Genomic DNA, 11,808 nt, shown 5'->3' on the forward strand with positions numbered 1-11,808 from the left:
CGCGGGTGCGGCGAAGTGGGCGCGGGCACGGAGGCGACGTGGAGGGCGCCGGTTGGCTGCGACGGCGGGGAAGATGACGTGGCGCGACGCCATTGGACGGAGTGAGGTGGCTGGCGGACATGTCCGGCTCGGGCGGATGTGTCCGGCGGCGCGAGGATGAAAATGGCTAGGGTTGCACCGCGAATTTCGGAGGGGGAGGTGTCTATATAGGTAGAGGGAGCTAGGAGATTCCAAATGAGGTGCGGTTTTCGCCCACACGATCATGATCGAACGACCGAGAGCATGGAGGGGAGTTAGGTGGGTTTTGGGCCACTTTGGAAGGGGTGTTGGGCTGCAACTCAAAGAGGGCTTTGCGGTTACCCGGTTAACCGTTGGAGTATCAAACGACCTCCAAATGACACGAAACTTGACAGGCGGTCTACCGGTGCTATACCAAGGCCGCTTGGCAAACCTCGGTCCATTCCGAGAACGTTTAACACCCGCACAAGAGAAGAGGCAAAAAGGGGAACGCTGGAGGACATAGGAGCGCCGGATTACAAAACGGACAACGGGGAAAATGCTCGGATGCATGAGACGAACATGTACGCGAATGCAATGCACATGATGACATGATATGAAATGCATATGATGACATGGAAAAGTGCAACACGCAAGCAAATGACATGGCAACGACGGCGAATAACTGACAGACACCTGGCGCCACGAATCCGGGGCGTTACAACAAGTTGTCGGCACCTTGGGAGGGTCCCTTCATCATCAGCAAGGTGCTAGGGAACGACGCCTACTATCTGATTGACGCTCAGAAACCTCGAGCGCGTAGGAGGGACGACTCCGGCAAAGAAACAGAGCGCCCGTGGAACGCGAATCTTCTTCAAAGATTTTACAGTTGATGCAGTATGTATCGCACTACCCCTTTTGTATTAAAGTACTAAGACCTTAGCTCCCCTGAGGCGAGCTCGGGGACTGCCTTTTTTGTTATCTGTATGATAAGAATTACGCTTCCGAATATGCTACTCTTTTTATCATACCGTCTGGCACCGGGTTCGACTAGTCGGCCCGGGGACTGGCCGTCTTGCGCTATGAAATGCTTCCTGCAGTCGGACAAGTAATGTGTTGCGCTCAAGCCGTCTCCTGTCGAAAGCCGCAGCTCGCAGAGCAACTGCTGGCAGGCGGAGAACAAGCAAGAACGAGCGCACGCATGAAAAAATGGCTAAGGACCTAAAAGCCTATGCATAGCTCAAGCCGGCTACCAGCCTCCCTCCACAGAGCCGACTCACGAGTAGTTGGCTCGCCGTCTTAGCTTTCATCAAAGACGGCCGACTCTTGGATAGTCGGCCTAGCACTTTCTAGCCGACTTGCTAAAGAAACTCTAAACGGCCAAATACTTGCCTTCCCGAAGTAGCCAAGCACTTGACCTAGTGACAGTCCGCAGAGCGGCTGTCCAGCCGAGAAGGCGGCAACTAAGGGAAGACAGCAAAGGAAAAAGCCTAAGGAGCAAATAATCAAGGAAAGGCGGAAATCGGATAAATATTTACACAGGCCCTTGGCCAAATTTTCGAATAGAAATTCAGGATACACCCCGCGGGTGGAATTGTTCGAACCTAACAAGTCTTTCAAAAGATTACTAAGGACAGATAAACAGAAGCGGAAAAGAGAAGTCTAGGAGGCGGCCTCCGGGGCCGGAGGGTTGGAGGTGACGGCGGTGTCGGGTGCCGGGGCAGTCGGCTGGGCGGTCTCAGCTTGGTCGCCTCCGGCGGCAGTCGCCTTGTCTCCGCACGGCTCGTTGGTGGAGGCGCGATCGGGCTGAGGCTGGCCGCCTGCTCCGTCCTCTGGCGCCTCCTCCTCGCCTCCGTCCTCCGCCTCGTCCTCCTCCTCGGCGCTGGAGTCAATCACCTCCGCCGAGTCTTCGCCATACTCTGGGTTCATCCCGAACCAGTCCGGCGGCACCTCCTCGCCGCCGTCAGCCCGCTCGGGCACGAAGATGCTAGTGTCCGTGTACTCGGCGATTGCCGCCGCACGCTCGACAAGGGCGCCCTCCACGGCCTCTAGCTCGGCCTGGGCCTCTGACCGGAACGCGGCCAGGCGGTCCAGGTCCAGCCCCGGATACCACGCCTTGACGAACTCCAAGGCCCGACGCGCTCCGGCCCGGGCCGAGGAGCCCTTCCAAGCCTCGAGACGGCCGGCGACGACTTCCAGCCAGTCGGCAGTCCGACTGGCGGTGCGCAGAGCCGGCGTGTTAGGCCACAGGGCGGCAACCGCCTGGGCGCCCGCACGTTGAAGCCGGCGCAGCAGCCGGTGGGCCGGACGAAGACGAGCTTCAATGCTCAGGAGCTGCTCCTCGATGGTTCGGGGGGCATTAGCGGCGATCTCCTCGCCTTTCGCCCTTCACGCCTCCCGAGCAGCCTCGATGGCCAGAGGGACTGCCTGTGAATGACCAGGAAAGAATTCTGCCAAGACAAAAGAGAAGAAAGCCGAAAAAATCAGAAGCCGGCCTGACACATAGTCGGAAGCCCAAAGAAATGAAAGAGACTTACCATCGATGATGTCCTCAATCTCGTGGTAGCCAGAGGTCAGCATCGCCTCCCTATCAGTCCAGGCGGAGCGCTCGATCTCGAACTCGGCCATGAGAGCGGCCTCCCGCGACTTGGCCTCGTCCTGCGCCTTCTGGAGCAGCTCCTTCTGCTCGGCCAGCTGCGTCGCCAGCAGGTCGCGCTCTTTGGCGAGCCTGCCGCACTCCTCCTCCTTGGCACGCCGAGCAGTGTTGGCCTCACCCAGCTGCTCCTGAAGGGCAGCGTTGGCACCTGAAGAACGAAGAAAGAGATAAGAAAGTCGTCAGTAAAGAAGATCACCGGGGAGATCCGGCCCGACTGCTCAGCAGTCGGCCTGAATCTCGGGGACTACAGCCCGCGGGTGCGCCAGCGTGCCCCCGCGAAGAAGGAAGAAAAGAGCTCACCCCGGCTTTCCACCAAGTCGGCGGTCCGCTTGTTCAGCTCCTCGACATTGCGATTGCAAGAAGTGGCGCGGAGGTTATGATACTCCTACAGAAAGCCGACAAAGGCAAAGTTAGTATTCGGAACTCGCCAGAGGGAGTTCCGAACCGCCTGCTCAGCAGCCGGCCCGGAACTCGGGGACTACACCCAGTGGGTGCACTGGCGCGCCCCCACAGAGGGAGACATGAATCAGAAAAGGGATGGAAACTTACTCGGACAGATGTCCGTGCGGCCAGATGCGCCCTGTTGCAGACTTGGAGGGCGTCGCTCTCCGCGCGCAGCTTTGCCTGGACGTCCAGGAGCGCTTGGTTCAGCGGGCCGGTGCCGCCTCTGCGCAACCACCCAGTGGGCGCGGCACTGGAGGCCTCGACATCCAGACTCACCGAGCTGGCGGTGCTGATTTCCCGAGCTCGCGGCGCCGAGGTCGTTCTCTCAAGCCGGCGGCGCACCGGCTCGGCGACTTGAAGAAGCAGCCGTGCCTCGGTCTCGTCCGCTATCGGCGGATCCGAATGGCCCACCGGCTGTTTGCCGTGCGGCCTCCCAGACGGTGGTGGAGGCGGCGGAGGCGGCGTGAGGGTGTCCGAGCTTGAAGCCTCGCCGCCCTCCTCCACGAGGGGGTTCTCGGTGCTGACCTCTCCGGTCTGCCCCGTGAACTCCGGAGCCGGCGGTGCCGACGACAACGGATGGACAAGCATTGCCGATCGGCGACGCGCGACCTCCTCAGCACGCCGCTTCTCCGCGGTGGCGGCTTCGGCCTCCTCCAACTTCTTCTGGGCGTTGGCGGCCGCCTTCTCGGCCTGCGCCTTCTCCAGGCGGTCGGCCTCCTCCTCGTCGCGCTTCTCCCGCGCGTTCCGCTCCGTCGCCTCCCGGAGGTCGGCGGCGGGGTTGACCCGCCGGGTGTTGGCGGATGTCTCTGCCGACCCAATGACAGAGGGGACGGCGACTCTTTCGAGGGAGAGGGGGGCTCTGGAGAGGGGCAGAGGAAAAATCAAAGAAGACTCGGACAAGATCCAGCAAAGAAAATAAGAGAGCGTAAAGACTTACACGGAAACTAGCGGCGGCCTTCTCACTTCCCTTCGGAAGCGGTTGGCCTTCGTGGCCGCCTCCTCCCGTCTGGTCGCGGCGGCCGCCTTCTTGAACTTCTTCGGCTTGCTGCCGGGCGCACTCGGCCCGCCGTGACGCCTCTTCGTGCCGCCTTGGCCGGATTGGCCGGCCCTCGGCTGGTGGCGTGGGACGACTTCCACGTCGGCGTCGTCTTCGGGCCAGTCGGCGAAGGTGGCCGAGGGCCTGGAGCCGTCGTCTGCCCCTTCTCCGCCGCCTTCGGCGTCGGCCTCCAATGCCACCGTCCCCAAGTCGGGGTCGTCAACGTCGCTCTCCGCGCGATCTGGGACGTAGTCGCGGGGCTCTCGCGTGGCGCCGGTTGCGGGCTCCATGAGGGGGTTCTACCCAGAAGAGACCAACAAGGATTAGAAGCCGGAGTCAGCTGCAGAGAAGATCAAACTACGTGAAGATGCGACTTACCACTGGAGGGGGGTTGTCGCGCGAGTACGGCTCCTTGCCGAACTGCCAGTCCTCCGTGAACTCGCAGTGCGCGATGTGGTTCACCAAGTTCGCCACCTCCCTGCGGGGCATCTCCTTGGTGCACAACCGACTCGGGTCATGGCGGCCACTCATCTGGCAGATGAGGTGAGGCCGGCCTTGGAGTGGGAGGACTCGGCGCGCCATGAAGGCGGCCAGAAGGTCGGATCCGACGAGGCCCTCCGTCTGCAGCAGGACTCGGAGCCGCGCTACAACGGCGGCTCCGGAGGGAGTCAGCGACTTGGACCGGTGAGACCAACTGGGGAGCCTCCCAGTCAGGGGGGCCGGGTTAAAGGGCGGTAGGTTGACCCAGTCGCCGTCGGTGGAGAGGTTCTTCACGTAGAAGTAGGAGCGCTGCCACATCTTCACCGACTTTATCAGCGAGATGGGAGGGAAAGGGTTGTCGGCCGTCGTGCGCCGCACCACGATGTAGGTGCCGCACTGAGCCGGCGTGCCGGCGGCCTGTGTACCAAGCTTCGAAGAAAAGAATTGTCCCCACAACTCGAGGGTGGGGAGAACGCAGAGGAAGCCTTCGCACAGAGTGGCGAAGGCGGAAAACAACACCATCGCATTTGGAGTAAGGTGGTGCGGTTGGAGGCTGTGGAACTCCAGGAACGAGCGGAAGAACCCGCTCACCGGCAGCCCCAGGCCGCGCATGAAGTGCGAGCGGAAGATGACCCGCTCGCCCTCCTCCGGTGAGGGCCGGGTCTCTCCTGCCGGCACGGGACGGGCGCGCACGAGGTCCGCGCTGGGGAGACGGCGGGTCCAGCGGAGGAACTCGATATGTTCCGCCTCCACATCCGAACCGTCCCACACACCGGAGCGCGTGGCGGGGGCCGCGGCGGAGGAAGAACTCATCGCCGTGGTGTGAGGTGCTCTCGCTCGCGGTGGAGGAAGAAGAGAAGGCAGGAGAGTGGGGGAGAGGATGCGCGTGCAGTGCCGCCCCGCTCCTCTCCGCCTATTTATAGCCCCGTGGGCTGAGGAGCCGAGGGGGCGGGCGTAGGATTAACTGCGCACGAAGCTCCACGCCACCCCACGATTTACCCCACGAAGTTACTGCGCGCAGTAACGACGCCGGGGAGGAAACCGTCCGCAAAACCGCAGCGGATCCGTTCGGATGCCGAGGCGCGGTAGTGGCGGGCCCCGCCTGACAGCCCGTCCCGTCGCGCGCGTGGGTGAGCAGACTAACCTCCCCACGTGGCGCCGCGTGATAGGACCGCCTCGATGGCAGCAGGGAAGCGTATCTAATACGCCGCCTGATTTCCCGCCGCAACTTACAAACAGCGGCCCCTCGCTGAACGAATCCGACTTCAGCAAGTCGGCCAAAATGAAGACGATGGCCGGGTCTCAGAGTCTGCACGAGAAAGTTTGAAACTGTTGAAGCCCCACGAGGCGGCGTCCGCAGGGCTTCACCAGCTTCGGGGACTACTGTCGGAGTAATGGACCACGGGTAGGCTGACCCGGGACCCAGGATCTTTCAAGACATCGGGGCAGGCCACGCCCCTCCAGCCGAGTCCCAGCTGGCGACCTCCAGAGAGGCCGAGTCTCAGCTGGCGATTTCCAGAGGAGCCGAATCCCAGATGACGACTTCAAGGCAAGCCGACTCCAAGCTGGCGACCTCCAGGGGAGCCGACTATGGGAGTCGGCCATGACACTTCACAAAGCCCGATGCGGGGTACGGTCACGACGTGGCTGTCCCTCCCTGCCTACGAGGGGCTGGCATGGCTACAGTGAGCCGTATCGCCGGAAGATCTCCGGCGAGGCGCGACACTGTTGCCATGCCTGCCCTGACCTCAGCCACAGTGCGCGACGCACTATGCCCACGACGTCAGCCTGTACGGCACGAAGGCCGCGGGGCCGCCTGTCAGTGGGTGGACCAAAGGCGGCCAGAGCGCCCGAAGACGGCCCTGTGGGAGTCGGCCTCCCCGGAGTCGGCCGCCTCCCCTCCAGGGCCCCACAAGCCATTAACCAGATTAGACGGGGAGTGGCGACTGTGATCGCCTGATAGACGGCGACACTGTTGCCACGACCCGATGACCAAGCCTGCATCATCAGGAGCACCGCACAGTGTCAAGCCTGTCCGCGGGACCCACCAGTCGGCGGGCCCCAGAAGCCGGCGGGAAAGACGGCGGCCTGAGAGACAGACGGCTGGGGCCCGCGCCCAGCTGGATTACCATTGTACCCCCGGGGGGTAGGCCTATATAAACCCCCCGGGGCACCCATGCAAAGGGTTCGGCCCTTGATAGAGATAGACACATAGCACAGGAAGGGGAGAACTAGCCTTGCACTCTCCTGCCCCACGAAACAGCTCTAGGAGCACCGTTGTAACCATTTCACTTGAGTGATCATGCGGAGACCCCGCAGAGCAGCAGTAGGGGTGTTATCTCCCCGGAGAGCCCCGAAGCTGGGTAAGATTCGCCGGCATGCATGTCTACGCCTTATCCCGTTTCCAGGCACCGGTGACGTTCTACTCGCCCCACCATGATAAGCCATCTTTGGCATATGTCGCACCCAACCCCCGACATCGCGCGTACCATATCCCCCCGCTCACTGCTCGGCCACGCGAGGAGAAGCTTCTTTGCTCGCCCACCCGAATCCACTTCCTCGCTGGCTCGCAGGCACCGAAACCCCCAATGGTAGAACCGATTAACACGCAGAGCCGCGATTGGAATTCCCTCCCCGATGTTCTCTTGGAGCAGATCTGTAGTCGTATGGACCTACTCAGCACCATCCGTCTGGCCGCATGCTCGGTGTCTTTGTACCGTCTACTCGTCTGCAACCGGCCGGCTCTTTTCAAGACACCCTACTTGCTGATGCCCGATCCTCGCAGGTGGCCCAGACACCGACTTGACAATCCTACGGAGGTTGCCGTGGTGCCCCTCGACATGCTACCACTACCCGTCCACCTGTCCTTCATGCGCGACCACTACTGGGCGGGCATGAAGGCCAACTGGATCGTCCTCATCCACCACACCGGTAGGCTGTGGCATCTCGTGGATATCTACACCCAGCGAGAGATCACCCTTCCATCGTTGCATACCGCCGACATCGAGCCTCGCGGCCCGCCGGACACTCCTACCTAATACGCACGAGATGCGTCAAGCTTTTGGCTCGACCTCTGTTTGCAGAAAGTTGTAATCTGCGAAGTGCCCACACCATCAGAAGACTACATGGATTACAAGCTCATTGCCTTGTTCAACATGGGATTAGTCTATCTGGAATCCGGTCGCCATACATGGTTATGGCTGATCATCAATCCTGTTGAGGCAACATTTCTGTCTGATGCTATAGTGCATGATGGCATCGTTTACGCGGTCGACGCACAGATTGGCTGCCTATACTGGTGGAATCTATCGTCGTGTAATTGTTCTATCTCATCTAATCTTTTCCTTATGAATACGACTGCATGTTCATTTGTTACAAATTTAGAATGCATAGCATGTCTATAACCACATCATTGCTATATGTTCCTCTCATTTCCTAGATTTTTATGACCACACATGTTATTGTTAGAGTTGATATGAGAACAATTGGCATCTAATGATTGTTAGAATACATATTATGAGCATGACATCATGATTGCTATATGTTACTCATGTTTACAAGATTTTTATAACAATGCATGTTATTGCTTAGAGTTGATATGAGAACAGTAGTAGTAAGTGCTATGGTAGAATATGAGTAGGCGCTGTCATAGCTGTTTTCCTCTCATTCTTACATGATGTTTGAACCATGACATGTTGCTAGAATATGAAAGCCATTGGCTTATTTTTTTAACTTGGGATATGATTATGACCACGGCATTGCAATTCTCTGTCTATGATATGTGTCACTGTTATAATAATCTTAATTCCACACATACTCTGAACATGATTATTTATTTTTGTCCTTTTGGTCTCCAATTTGAATTGTTGCAGCAGACGCAAATGCGCTGGCCTTCATGATTCCAGGACCTGGAATCATACCAGCCGATGGGTGGTGCTTTATCGCTCGTTCAGCTGACGGTGGTCATTTGATGCTCACGCGCACGTACCAAATTGACCAAACCATTACATCAAACCACATGCAGTACAATGCGTGGGGTGTTCGTGACATTGATGGCTATGGCTGCTTCGTGTTCGAGAAAGATCCCAGCTCCGTTGGGCCAGGCATATTCAGCTGGAGGCGGGTTTACAGCCTCAGCAACCACTCCTTGTTCCTCGGGCTCAATTATCCGATCATCCAACCAATCATCGATCATATCACCGGCGATGATTACTGTGCTATGCAACTTCCATTCGCGAGGGGGGCTGTGTTTACACATCATACCATGGGTTTCATGAGTCACCATATCCAGAGATTCGTCGACACAGCTTGTTGCCAAGTAATCTTCAGTGTGTGAAAGGCATCAAGCTTCCATGCGATGGATGGCTTTTGCAAACCCGACATGCTACGATGTGGTTCATGCCAACAGCAAATATGCACAACTTGATTCGTGCTAATATCTAGACTGAGCCATGTATTCTGCTGCTATAGCACGACCTTCTTTTGTTGGATATTATGTACTGTTGTTAGTTTGAAGCACTACTATGGTTTGAAGGATAGATAGCTTCCTGGGATCAAGTGCATCCTAACTCACCTGCGTAGGATGTACTGATAATGATGATGGAGATGCTGTGCAGAAGCCATATATATATATATATATATATATATATGCACATATAAGTTAGGCTTCCAGTGCGTACTTGTTAGTTAAACCTATGTATAAATTGTGACACTAAATACGACTAGTAAGTAGTACAGTAGCAGTACTAGTATACGTAGGTCAAATTATTCATCATGTCCACACATTGAATTGACGTGACAACACGCTGCGCGTGAGGTGACACAAGAATCCCAGCGGCGTGTTCGGGTATTCTCGACTTCAGATTTGGAGTACAACTTATCTGTCAAAATCTTTCATCATTCACTTAAAACAGTCGATTGTTCATACATTGAGTATCATATAACTACAATTACCGATGCAAGTCGAAGAAGGATTGGCCGGTGCTGCCGGCTGGCGTCAAGTTCGATCCCACGGATTAGGAGCTGATCGAGCACTTTGAGGCCAAAGTGAGTGCTGACAGTGCGAGATTTCAGTCTCTCATCGATTTGTTCATACCAACCATCGACAGCGAGCATAGCATATGCTACACCCAACCTGAGAAACTTTCAGGTAAGACACCGATCGGCCGTCTACTGGCACAAACATATTCCTTTGTTTATAGCTTTATTTTTCTTTTTAGACACAGTCCTGGTGAAGCAATTACAATTTAACAGTTAATAAAAAGTGAAACAAGTGACTGCAACATGCCGAAGATGTTATGAAAATGCCAACTACGTACACTAAAACCTGTATTCCACAATACTGCAGGTATCACACTGAGTGGCCTAAGGAAGCAATTCTTCCAGCGCAATTCTTGGGCGTTCAAAAGGGGCACGTGGACGCATCGCAAGATACAGTCGGAGTGCGGCATGCATGCGATGTGGCACAAGACCGGCAATACCTTGTCGGTGATGGTCAACGGCCGGCAGATGGGCAGCAAAAAAGGTTCTGGTGCCCTAGAGGCAATAATAAAAGTATTATTATATTTCCTTGTTCATGATAATTGTCTTTTATTCATGCTATAACTGTATTATCCGGAAATCGTAATACACGTGTGAATACATAGACCACAATATGTCCCTAGTAAGCCTCTATTTGACTAGCTCGTTGTGATTAACAGATAGTCATGGTTTCCTGGCTATGGACATTGGATGTCGTTGATAACGGGATCACATCATTAGGAGAATGATGTGATGGACAAGACCCAATCCTAAGCATAGCACAAAGATCATGTAGTTCGTTTGCTAGAGCTTTTCCAATGTCAAGTATCTCTTCCTTAGACCATGAGATCGTGTAACTCCCGGATACCGTAGGAGTGTTTTGGGTGTATCAAACGTCACAACGTAACTGGGTGACTATAAAGGTGCACTACAGGTATCTCCGAAAGTGTCTGTTGGGTTGACACGGATCGAGACTGGGATTTGTCACTCCGTGTAAATGGAGAGGTATCTCTGGGCCCACTCGGTAGGACATCATCATAATGTGCACAATGTGACCAAGGGGTTGATCACGGGATGATGTGTTACGGAACAAGTAAAGAGACTTGCCGGTAACGAGATTGAACAAGGTATCGGTACACCGACGATCGAATCTCGGGAAAGTACAATACCGCTAGACAAAGGGAATTGTATACAGGATTAATTGAGTCCTTGACATCGTGGTTCATCCGATGAGATCATCGTGGAACATGTGGGAGACAACATGGGTATCCAGATCCCGCTGTTGGTTATTGACCGGAGAACGTCTCGGTCATATCTACATGTCTCCCGAACCCGTAGGGTCTACACACTTAAGGTTCGATGACGCTAGGGTTATAAAGGAAGTTTGTATCTGGTTACCGAATGTTGTTCGGAGTCCCGGATGAGATCCCGGACGTCACGAGGAGTTCCGGAATGGTCCGGAGGTAAAGATTTATATATGGGAAGTCCTGTTTTGGTCACCGGAAAAGTTTCGGGTTTTATCGGTAACATACCGGGACCACCGGGAGGGTCCGGGGGTCCACCAAGTGGGGCCACCACCCTCGGAGGGCTGCATGGGCCAAGTGTGGGAGGGGACCAGCCCCAGGTGGGCTGGTGTGCCCCCCCACAAGGGCCCAAGGCGCCTAGGGTTTTGGGAGGGGGCGCCCCACCTTGCTTGGGGGGCAAGTTTCCCCCTCTCCACCCCTTGGCCGCCCCCTAGATGGGATCTAGGGCTGGCCGCCGCCCCCTAGGGGTGGAAACCTAGGTGGGGGCGCAGCCTCCTCTCCCCCTATATATAGTAGAGGCATAGGAGCAGCCCAACACACGAGTTTCTTCTCCTGTTGGCGCAGCTCTACCTCTCTCCCTTCTCCTCATATCTCGCGGTGCTTGGCGAAGCCCTGCTGGACTACCACGCTCCTCCACCACCACCACGCCGTTGTGCTGCTGCTGGACAGAGTCTTCCTCAACCTCTCCCTCTCTCCTTGCTGGATCAAGGCATGGGAGACGTCACCGGGTTGTACGTGTGTTGAACGCGGAGGTGCCGTCCGTTCGGCACTAGGATCTCCGGTGATTTGGATCACGACGAGTACGGCTCCTTCAACCCCGTTCTCTTGAACGCTTCCGCTTAGCGATCTACAAGGGTATGTAGATGCACTCT

The sequence above is a fragment of the Triticum aestivum genome, chromosome 6B (assembly GCF_018294505.1).
Source record: "Triticum aestivum cultivar Chinese Spring chromosome 6B, IWGSC CS RefSeq v2.1, whole genome shotgun sequence".
NCBI lineage: Eukaryota > Viridiplantae > Streptophyta > Magnoliopsida > Poales > Poaceae > Triticum > Triticum aestivum.